The sequence below is a fragment of the Marmota flaviventris genome, chromosome 10 (assembly GCF_047511675.1).
Source record: "Marmota flaviventris isolate mMarFla1 chromosome 10, mMarFla1.hap1, whole genome shotgun sequence".
In the NCBI taxonomy this organism is placed as follows: Eukaryota; Metazoa; Chordata; class Mammalia; order Rodentia; family Sciuridae; genus Marmota; species Marmota flaviventris.
The window spans coordinates 90900989-90913731 of NC_092507.1; the positions used below are offsets into that span (position 1 = coordinate 90900989).

At 32.2% G+C, this 12743-nt stretch overlaps 1 pseudogene; it reads left to right on the forward strand.

Moving 5' to 3' along the window:
* Window positions 1-589: 589 nt before the first annotated feature.
* On the forward strand, window positions 590-7729 carry LOC114098900 (pancreatic alpha-amylase-like; annotated as a pseudogene).
* Window positions 7730-12743: the final 5014 nt, after the last annotated feature.

The window sequence follows — 12743 nt, forward strand, 5'->3', positions numbered from 1 at the left end:
TACTCTAGCCATGTTATTAAGCACTTGATTCGATGGGAGGGGGTCTAATTCTCCAATTCATGGGCATTTAAATTTCAAGTAGTTTTTAAAATTTTAATGCAGAAATGTAAATAACTAAAAATTTGTGCATGGGAAGGAGGATAAGAAAATTACTGTCCTGTTTCTTTTTGGAAACTGAAATATTACAAACATTGCAGATAAATAGTTCAAACAACATTTTGAGTATAAGTTGAGTTGTGTCTAATTGTAAATTTATTTCTATTAGTAAAGCACATCAGAAAAGAGATATACCTAAATAATATATGAATGAGGACTGTTTATGTATGTCACATGCCAGATATTTGAAAAGGCTAATATTCTTTCAATAAGAACAACATTAAGTTCTAAAAGGTTATTTAAGGTTATTTTCTTGGGAGATTTTATGAATGTTCTTCACCTGTTGAGTTAACATTATTATTAATAATCTTTTTAACATTCCAGTGTTTGTACTCTAAATATTTATTCATCTTAACATTTACTTTGTCAAATGTGCTCTTTTTACAGGAATATAAATAGCTGCTAGAAAGAACAGTGGCAGCTTCAGAGCAAAATGAAGTTCTTTTTGCTGCTTTCAGCCCTTGGGCTCTGTTGGGCTCAGTATTCCCCAAACACTCAACAGGGAAGGACCCTCTATGGTCCACTTGTTTGAGTGGCGCTGGGTTGATATTGCTCAGGAATGTGAGCGATACTTAGCTCCCAGTGGATTTGGAGGAGTTCAGGTAAGGATTGTTCACATCATAAATTGCAACATTTATTTGAGCTTATGTTAAATGATATAGTAAAATGTCAATCCATTTCTGTGAATCTGAGATAATATTTTACTTAACATATAAGCCCTCTGAAACAGTTTTCTGAGGAAGAAAAAAATTAGTATTTGTGGCAACTTTATATTTTCTTTCAGGATAACAGCAGGACATTTTTAATGTGCTGTTAATATTTTAGAGTGGTTATAAAGTAATGTAGCTGCATGTACAAAGATTCAGCAATAATTTTAGGTTATTAATTTGTTTTAGAGGTTTTAATGATATAAAATAATCTATTATTTGATAATCATTAAGTTTGCTTTCTTTATAGATCTCACCACCCAATGAAAATATTGTTGTTAACAACCCTTCAAGACCTTGGTGGGAAAGATACCAACCAATTAGCTATAAAATATGCACAAGATCTGGAAATGAAAATGAGTTCAGAGACATGGTGACAAGGTGTAACAATGTTGGTGTAAGTGAATTTAAGTTTCCTTTAAAAATATTATATAGGAAGATAATTTCTTCTTTTTCTTTCTCTTCTTGAGCAGAAAGTTTCTGGGGCTTGATTTTTTAAAATTTTATTTCATACTTGAGCAATAACTCAAAAGGAACTATTGCTTTATGTTCAACCTTTATAAATCCTTATTTATGTGCCATTCATCTACTAAAGAAAAGACCATTTAGTTCAAAGAAGAGTTTATTTGTAAAGCAATGCATCAACTTTAAACCTTTATAACTAAATACATTTCTTATTAAGTGTTAGAAGTTCCAATTATAATAGTTGCTATAATTTTTATGTGATTTATCTATAAGTAAATTCCTGAGTACTCTTCTCCATCATTTTTATTTAATAATAAATAGTCATTTTCTCTTTATGGTGAGGAGAGTAACGATAGGCAATATTTGTCTTCCTTTCTTCAGATCCTAAGCAGAATGTAAAAGCTACTTGTTTCTTTTTCCTTGTGATCCACTGAAATTTCAAAAATTAATAATTTCTTCTGTCTCAACTGATTATTACTTCCTCAAAAATGCCTTTCATAATAATTATAGTTTCCGCTTTTCTCAATTCATCATTTATGTAAATATATAACCAGACAACTAGAATGGATATCACTGTTCATTTGACATTAGTTTACTTTCATGCTTCACTTTTTAGTCTTATTGGAAAATGAAAGTATGCAATAATAAAGAAATATTTTATATTTTAATGAATATTCTGTTAAGTTTAATCAATAATGTTTCAGATTTTTACCTAAAATCAAACTGAAGTAAACCCTTTGCTTTTCAGGTCCGAATTTATGTGGATGCTGTAATTAATCATATGTGTGGTGAAGGGGGAGGTGCAGGAACAAGCAGTACTTGTGGAAGTTACTTCAATGCTGGAAATAGGGAGTTTCCAGCAGTCCCATACTCTGGTTGGGATTTTAATGATGGTAAATGTAAAACCTCAAGTGGCGGCATTGAAAGCTATAATGATGCTTATCAGGTAATTTTCTTTTTAAAATAATGATCTGAATAAAGAACTACCTATGCCTTTAATTATGCACATGTAACTTACTTAAACACTGATTTTAAACACTACTTTAGATTCCTACGGAAAATAACTAACCATGACTGCATAACAATAAAAAAAACTCAATAATCAAAATCATTCTGCAGTCATGATACTAAGTATACAACTCAGTGATAGAATACTTGCCTGGTATGTGTAAGGAAGGCACTGAGTTTACTCCTCAATCACAGAAGGATAAATAAATAAATAATTTCCTCCAATCAACTGAAAAGTTCATCTACTCATTTTCTACTTTCTCCATTTTTATGCTAGAAAATATTTCAAAGTGCACCACAGAATAATGCCAATATTCCCAATGCCCAATTTAAAAAATGAATTATGGAAATATCTGTTGATGAATAAATGAATGAATAAATGATCAAACAGATTTTCGGGTCAAAGATGATATTTTAAAAAAACACAAAATTTTTACCTCAACAGGTCAGAGATTGTCGTCTGGTTGGTCTTCTTGATCTTGCCCTGGAGAAAGATTATGTGCGCACCCAAATTGCCAATTACATGAACAATCTCATTGATATTGGTGTAGCAGGGTTCAGACTAGATGCTTCTAAACATATGTGGCCTGGAGACATAAAGGCAGTTTTGGATAAACTGCATAATCTAAACACAAAGTGGTTCCCTGGAGGAAGCAGGACTTTCATTTTCCAGGAGGTACATTCATCTATATACGTGCATAAAAACTGTATCATTTCATTCACTAGAAAATAAATGGCAGATTTAATTCAATATGAAATTTCTGTAGGTTAATGGCTGAGTCATTAATATACTGTAGTATTCTTAAAATTTTTATTTAGAAATAACACGTTTAACTTTTTATCAAAGTATGTTCTTTGGAACTACAGAACATTTATTTAGGCTACAAATCACAGCTATTTACTACCTTCCAGAGACCATTATGCAAGACCAAAAAGTACATAGTTGTTGTTCTAAGCCAGTCTGAGTTTAAATCTTCACTATACAACTACTAGCTCTCTAAGTTTATAGTGAAATTAATTTTCCTTTCTGTGAAACAAATTTTTTTTCATCTAAAGAAAAGGAATAATGGGAAAGTTTATGTTTTTGTTCTCTTTGGAAAATTAAACGTATTAATAATTATCGAGCATTGAGAAATACTGATCAGATAGTGAGTTCTATGATAGTGTGAACTATTGTTTATATAATTATTGTGCAAGACTAAATGAGATCAGGATTTTCACAGGACCACAGGTTACTTCATCATAGATATCTCTTTCAATATTGTGACATATATTTTATCAAAACAAATTAAGAAACTCAGTGTGATGAAAGCAGTTTTAAGCATTTCAAATAACATAGATGTTTTAAGGCTATTTTTATGTTATATTAATTTTTTCATTAAAATACTTTAAAAGGTTTGTACATTAAAATGATATTTTCCCCTGTGTATCAACCAGGTGATTGATCTGGGTGGTGAGGCAATTACAAGTAGTGAGTAGTTTGGAAATGGCCGTGTGACAGAATTCAAGTATGGTGCAAAACTGGGCACAGTCATTCGCAGATGGAATGGAGAGAAGATGGCTTACTTAAAGTAAATATAATTTGTCATTTATAGTACTTTACAGATTTATTAGACATATTACTCCAGTATGAGTTATCTTCTTAGAACCTTCTTAGATAATCAAGAAGTAGATTATTAATAAATGTTATTCTTCTTTAAACCATAATTAATCATCTTTTTAATTTAGAATATCAGTCATAAGGAAGTATTCTGGAAACCAAAACATCACCTAAATATTTTCATCTATCTATTATTTGAGTACACTAGATTTGAGTAATGTTTCCTTATAATCTATTAAAGCTAGGTTATTTTTCAGAGGATGCTACCATTTATAAAGTACCTACAATTTGGTCATAACTATGGAATAAGTATGCATTTTCTCAACTCATTAATTTGAAACATTAAGGTGTTCATTCTAAAGGAATAAAGTGTTGAAGCCTCATTTTAACCAAGTTTGCCTTTCTGTATAATGTGATATAAATATTAACCCTTTGGAAATCCACATAAAATGCATATCCTGAAACCTTTAAAAGAACCATTTTATGACAAAAATCTTACATATGAATGGATACAAGGAATTCTACATATATACAAACACAGAATGAATTTATATATTTGTTAATCTACAAAAATCCTAAATTCTATGGTATAATTAATTACAGAGTTTATCTAAGGATGCTACATAAAAAGAGATGCAGATTTGGATTACCTTAAACCTATTGTAAAAGAATACAAATATTTATTTTTTTTAATAGGAACTGGGGAGAAGGTTGGGGTTTCATGCCCTCAGACAGAGGTCTAGTCTTTGTGGATAACCATGACAACCAACGAGGACATGGAGCTGGAGGATCATCCATTCTTACCTTCTGGGATGCAAGGTAGGAGAAAAACCTCTCTACATGTCTTTAACTCACCTTTCAATGATAGTAATAATAGTCTATTCTATTTTAATATATTTTTATAACTTTCAGGCTGTATAAAATGGCAGTTGGATTTATGCTTGCTCATCCTTATGGATTTACACGAGTAATGTCAAGCTACCGTTGGCCAAGATATTTTGTGAATGGACAAGTAAGTTTTGAATTTGTTCAAAATATCTTTTTCTCAAGAAAGAAGTAGGTAATTTTCTTTTAATTTCTCATGAGGTTGTTGCATTCAATATTTATTCATCAAGTATTTATTTAAATAGAAACCTAAGACTAATCTCTGATTTTAGTAATGGAAAGGATATTGAATACATAAAATTTATCTTCTATTTTTTTCAAAGAATATGAAAACTGTTCAGTAATCGGACAGATATCCACACACTAAGAAAAAAAAAAAAAACTTATGAATAAGAACAAGTTACAGGGTATAAAATATATACTTACTGTAAGTACCCAATTTCATAGAGTTGATATGAGGATTACACATGCTAAAACTTATCAAGAACTTAAATTGTTTCCTGTTTTTATTATCAGAAATATGAATATTGTGAAAATATATTTTTAAAAAGTTTTATGGAATGCAAAGAAATGGTTCAGCTGAGCTGAAGTTAAATGAGGAAAATATCTTAAAAGATGAATGAAATGAAATACATTACAGAATTAAAAATTTACAGACCACTTCAGGATAAGTAAGAATGAGAAAAATATCAGGGGTATGGTAAAAACATTAATCCAAATATCAATTTCAAAACTGAACCGAGCAATAAATTATGAAGATGCTTTAGAAGTTAAGTGAGGGTTTTCTTTTTAAACTGAAGATTTCAGACGTAGCCTCATTACAGAGACTTTATATCTAAAGTAAATCCTTTTCCTATAATTCAGAAAGATACCTAAAGAACCAGAGTTTAGAGAGATGATAAAAACTCAGTAAAGGTCTATAAAAATTCTATACATGATGTATTCTAAATAAAGACACTGCAGAGACAAGTAGCAGGACCAATTAATTGAGTTTAGTATAATGAAGGAATTGAAAGATAGATGTGTGTGTGTGTGTGTGTGTGTGTGTGTGTGTGTTAAAAATCTGTTTTTGTTTAAATTAAGGATGTTAATGATTGGATTGGACCACCAAATAATAATGGAGTGATCAAAGAAGTAACTATTAATCCAGACACTACTTGTGGCAATGACTGGGTCTGTGAACATCAATGGCGCCAAATAAGGTAAAAATAATACATATTCTCGAAAACTTTCCTTAACATTTTACTTTAAACTGTTTGAGTTTAAGAATATCAACATTTTGTATGATCCTGTGCTTTTAGAAACATGGTTATTTTCCGAAATGTAGTTGATGGCCAGCCTTTTCAAAACTGGTGGGATAATGGTAGCAACCAAGTGGCCTTTGGAAGAGGAAACAAAGGATTCATTGTCTTTAATAATGATGACTGGTAAGTGGATATCAATTTTAAATAATTTTTACACTGTTAAGTTCTAGTTTTATTCTATTCCGGGTCATTTACTTTTTTTTTTATATCTTAAAAATCCTTTAAATCAGGGAATGAAGAAAGTAAGAAATCAGAAAAGTAAAGAAGAAAAATTATGATGGCATTTATCCTCCCCCCCCTTTGTTTTAACTCGAGCTTTCTTATGCATCCATGAAATATTGTGTACTAAATATTATGCATATTATGCTAATATTACATGAGCCACTAAATAAACCAACAGTTAATATAAGGATGGCAAAATCTCTAAAATAACATGGCTTTCAATCTCAATCTTAGTATTGGAATATCTTTTTTTTTAGCTCTGTATCTCAACTACTCCACTATCTGCTCCTTTGCTATATATTCTTCACTTCCTACCTCTCAGGGACAAGTACTACTTTAAAGTGTATGTGTTAGAAATGTATCTTATGGCCAATGATATTCCTCACTAGATTTTTTAGTTTTACTTCTAAAGCTTCTCATTGCTGTCCTTTCTTTAGTGATACTGATAGCCTATTCTTGTAGTCTAATGAGTCTTTCATATGGAGAACTACAGACAGAAGAACTCTGCCAGCTTTGGAATGTCTCAGTCCCACCCCAACTTCTGCTCATGTTTAGCTCAGGTTAGGCTAAAATTACATTTTATTGGCCAAACATAAATAAGTAAGTAATGTGTCTTTTTTTTTTCTAAAAGAGCCTATGGCTAGATCTTTAATTTCTGTGTTTTCCGGATAGAAGAACTGAAATAAATTTGTACAAGATAGTTTTCTATTCCAAGCTTTATAATTCTTCATAAAAGTGCTAAAATATTTTTACTTCTATTTCTATTTATTTTTGGTCTCTTGAAAAAAATATTTTTTGAAGAAAAATTCCAATTTTAATTCTTTAAAGCAATCAGTATTTTTATAAATTCACTAAAAGACAAATAGAAAGTATTTATGTTTACCACAGGCAGTACTTTTATCTAAGGGTAGCAATTCCTGTAGATCTTCACTGCTGTTCTTCAACCTTTATGGTCTGGTAATAGTCACCACTGACTAGGAATGGATAGGTGTTCTGTATGATTACATTGTACTGAGAGTGCTGTTCACATCCACTGGAAAGATCTCTGTGTTTCCATTTTCTTCTTATTGAGACTTTGACTGCTTAAAATTCTATGGCACAAAATTAAGCTGTTTATTTACTTTAGAGAGAATCTGAATTCTTATATTTGACAGTAATGAATTTAAGTTAAATATCAAATTTTGTTTTATAGGTCATTGTCAACAACTTTGCAAACTGGTCTTCCTGGTGGCACATATTGTGATGTCATTTCTGGAGATAAAATTAATGGAAATTGCACAGGAATTAAAGTCTATGTTTCCAGTGATGGCAAGGCTCAGTTTTCTATTAGTAACTCTGCTGAAGACCCATTCATTGCAATTCATGCTGATTCAAAGTTGTAAAATTTAAATTAAATGCAAATATACAGCATTATCAAGTGTCCTTTTTTATTGTATATACATTAGTTTTCATCATCCTTTAATTTTATTATAAGTTGTATGCCATCGACTTGAAAAGATCAAGCATTAAAAAAATCACATGACTTATATGTATAATTATAAGAAAACAACAGGCAAGGTGTTATTGTTTTAGAAGACACATTTTAACCTACTTGTCAAGGGAATTTCTAAGAACTCAGAAAGGCATTTTGACAAATATATTTATTGTCATTGACACCATTTGTCCACTATGTATCTCTTATTTCTGAGATATAGTCTGAAATTCTCTCTACAATTTACAGATATAGTCGGAAATTCCGTCTATAATTCTCTCACACTTCTTTCTGTCAATTAGAAAGAGCTGGTTTAATGGTGATTCACATACTGAGATAGCTCAATTGGATGGTTTTCACAATACAGAAGTGCTTTTATAATTTACAGGGTTAAAAACAGAAGAGACTGGGGCTGCGCAGTGGTTGTGGCTCAGTGGTAGAATACTTGCCTAGCATGTGTGAGGCACTGGGTTCATTAAAAAATGAATAAAATAAAGGTCCCCCAACATCTAAAAAATAGTTAAAAAAATAGAAGGGACTTCATTACCTACTCTATAATTTTTAATATTTTTGATCCCACAGGAATATTCTACTCCTTTCCTTATAGTCTACTCTCCTTTTCTTTTTTTTTTAATTTTGTTTTAGCTGTGGTTGAACACAATGCCTTTTTATTTTATTTATATATTTTCATGTGGTGCTGAGGATCAAACCCATTGCCTGGCACAGGCTAGGTGAGCTGAGCCATAACCCCTGCCCTCTTCTCATTTTCTTTCAGTGTTTTGACTTGCTGTCACATGGCTTTTCATTCCTGCTCCAACCTCTAACATGGATGTTCAGTTAAGGCTTTCATGACACTATATTCTCCAGATTTTCTTTGTAATCCTCTGGTTGCTTACTCCCCATTGTCTTAAAATTTAACATAGAATGTCTTATGGCACTCACCTAGATCTTTGTATAACTCAGTTGTTTTATAATGCTTAAGTGAGAAGATAGAAGAAATAAATTGAAAACTCTTCTTTTCATCTATAAATTTATCTGTCTCTGCCATGAAACAGATTCATAGTGCATTTGTTACAACTTCAGCCCACTTCATCTTGTGCTCCAATTTTTTACAATTTTTGTGACTATTATGATACAGAACACACACACACACACACACACACACACACACACACGAATTTTCATGAAGCAGGTTAATTATTTACAGAGGGGCAACAAGGGACAACAGACACCTAGCATAGCCATTCTCCCCAAGGCTCCGGAAAGCTGCACACGGTAGATGCAGTCTCATCAGCATGTGCCTCATTTGTTCTAAAGCAGAGGGTAAAAGGCTGCCTTCCGTAGATTGTATATCCCCAGGATTCACAAGATTTCCTGGGCTAAAGTGAGAAGGCCATCTGGTTCTTGGAGGGACAAAAGCAGCTTGGACTGTTATTGTTAATTCCCATTTCAGGATGTTGTATTTCAGCCTATTTCTACAGTTATTCTTGAGAACTAAAAGTGTAAAAGGGAGACCAACTGTCTGGACCACAACATCCTCAAGGATAGTCATTCATTTGCCCATAGGATTTTCTTCTTTTCTCTTTCATGATAAAAAACAAAACAAAACAAAAAAAAATAGCACATTCTTCCAAAGGTCATTCCATCCACCTGTGTCAATGGTCTTGCCTTTTTTAACCTCTCTGTTGTAGCCATCTTTTCCTTCCTTCCTCATTAGTCTCCTTAGATTATATGCACTATAGTCTTTCTACTAAAAAAAAAAAAAAAATCCATGCTTTTAGCTAGGTTCAGTAGTGTACACCCATAATCCCAACTACTTGCAAGTTAAGGCAGGAAGATCAAAATGTCCAATCAGTTTAGGCAACTTAGCAAGACCTTATCTCAAAAGCAGCTGAGGATGTAGCCCAGTGGGAGAGTTCTTGCACAAGACACTTGGTTCAATTCCAGTAGTACAAATTAAAATGGATAACTAAACAAGTCCATTCTTTGATTTTATATGGTTTGTTTTCCAAGGGTCATGTGTTGGTCTTGGTCCCCATTTGGTGATGTGAGAGGCAATGGGACCTTCATGTGGTAAAGCCTAGTGGGAGTTGTTTAGGTCATTGAGGGTGCTATCACCTTAATGGGTTAAGGAAATTCTGTGGGAACTTGGTTAGTTCTCAAAAGTGAGTTGTTGCAAAAGAATAAGTCTGACTCCTGAATCCCTCTTTGGCTTCTTGTCTTATTATGTGATCCCTTTATATTTGTTCCCACCATGATGCCATTCACAATGAGACCCTCACCAGAGGCCAAACAAATGGGACCACCCAATCTTGGTCTCTTGGCATCTAAAACTGAGAATAAATAAACCTCTTTTCTATGTTTTTATGTTTTACACAGTATCAACATCATTTCTCATCTCTCCACTATTTTCCATCATCAATAAATCCACCTTATTTTGTCTTTCCTATCATCTGTAACATTTATGCTATCAGTCTTATGTTCTTCTCTATTCTTTTTGTATTCTACTTCACAGCCATATTCACTATGGTGGATCACTCTCTCTTCCTTTGGTTGGTATGATCTATTCATCATTCAAATCTTAGTTAAATGGCTGACCTATGGATTAGGTCAGATCCCCTTATTTCTTTCATGACTGCCCATATCATCCTTCTTATTACTCATTAGTATTATGGAAAATGCCTACTTTGCTCTTTATTGAATCCTTATTCTCAGTATAGCATCCAGAACATATAATGTATGAATTAAATAATTATTTGTAAAATGAATTAATATAATGAAAGAGAATAAAATAAGAAATACATCAATTTTTGAGAAGAAAAACAAACTAGTAGAGATATAATCTTGAAAAGAAGATGGTTTTTTCATGCTCCCCTCAATTCTTCCCAAAATTAATTAATTCCTGATTAGCTCTGATTTCTTGATTTATGAAAGTCATGAAAAAGTCAAGTACCCATCATGCTGCTGAGGTAAAGATATATCCTCAATACTGCAAAAGCCATCATGTTTTTAGCATTTTAAAACCATAACATACTAAATCAACAAAGTATTCTTAAAACAATATCAATATAATGATGCCATACTAATCTAGATATAATAAATTTAAAATTCATCTTAGTTATAGAATTAATCCTGCCTATGAAACTACTGAGTTATTTCTCTTGTCATAAAAGGAAAAAAATAACTATTTTATAGAAAATTATCCTTACTCCATGATTAGACTCTCATTTGCAAGGCAAAACTTAGAAAACAAACTTATATTTGTCAACCAAAATGGCAAGTTGAGGCTGCTGAGATCATGGAAACACATGCTTTATTTCAGCCAAATTGAGGATAACAACACAGGAAAACATTAATTCTGGCTGCCCAAGATAAGTACCCCAAAATGGGATCTGTTTTTCTACATGAAAAAAAAAAAGAAGTTATAGCAAACAGGTTGTTACTATTGCTTTAGTTGTCAAGAATAACTTAGGACTTTAGTTAATAATGTAAGAGTAGCAATAAGCAAGAACAGGGTATTTTCTGAGTTACTTATTACTCTAATACCATCTACAAGGAACTGTGTTAATTAAAGGCTTACATTAACTAGGATTGAAATTCAGAAGGCATGTTTCAGGCCCCTTTTATTTATGGGTCTTTGTGATCACACAGAATGACTGACCACAGAGGGTAGCTGGAGCCTTTGCTCAGTGTCTATCCAAAAAGTAAGTTCAGTATTTTTATCATTATTATTATTATTATTATTATTATTATTATTGGGCTTCCACATAAAGATCATTTAGCTGTTAGATCAATATATAACAAAAATCTTCTAAAAAGATGTTATCAGAATTAAAGTGTCAGGCTGCCCACTTCTGGAAAGCCAACATTCAGAAAAAGAGAAAGTTTATAGAAAGAAATCAGATTTATTCAAGGACCAGCAGCAATCTTGAGAAAACTGAGAGGTTATTGCCCCAAAGTTGTATCTTGGCAGGGGACAGGGGCACACCAGGCTTTTATACACAGGGAGGCAAAGGAGCAGCAGGGGAGGAAGTTTCTGTGCTGAGTGAGGACTTTATCATCTTAGGCACATCTATTCTTCTCTGAAACATTGTAATAGTCTTGACCTCCAGGGGCAGGCTCCTGCAGTTTCTTTGTTTGTTTTGTTTTGTTTTAAATCTACCTGCTTTGTGCTAGTTAATGTGTAGAACCAAAGACTAAGGAAAGGTGATCTTAGGTATCAGATGTTCCAGATGCTATAAATCTGAAGAGAGATTTAGTAGTTAACATCTCAACCATAGGGATAGGGTTTCTCTTCAGCAATGGTACTAGGGAAAGGCAAAAAGGAAAAAGGAGGGGAAAGCAAAAGACAATTCCAAAGGAGTAACCCTGTTACAAAGACACTTTCAATTATCCAAATCTCTAAAGAGACCACTTTCTGAGTTATGAAGGTAACAATGAGTTTTTGCAAAGGAAAGTAAAAATCCCTAATCATTTAAACCAAAGTTTTTGGAGCATTTTGGTCTTTTGGATATATCAAAGTGAAGGCTTTCAATCATTTTGAAAGTAACTGAAAAAAAATTCAGGGTCTTCATGCTGGTTTAAGCGAGTCTCAATTTTTCTTCTGTTTTGTTTGCCCTTGCAAGTTTCCTCAAAAAAAAAAAAAAAAAACTATAAAGAAACAAATCTAGATATAACTGATGAAACTTATTTGCTGCAGAAAATGATAAGATTTTAGAAAAAATCATTTAAGAATTCTCATGGAAAACAATATTTAAAAAGCAGAAGTGAAAGTGATGTATTAAAAGAACTTTGAAAAGTCTTTCACAAGAAAGTGAACAGATGAGCAAACATAGTCTGTTTGCTGTTTTTGTCCTTGAACAGAAACTCAGGAAAAAAACCACAAAACAACATGTAGTTCAGAGCTCTTCATATAATATGTTTTA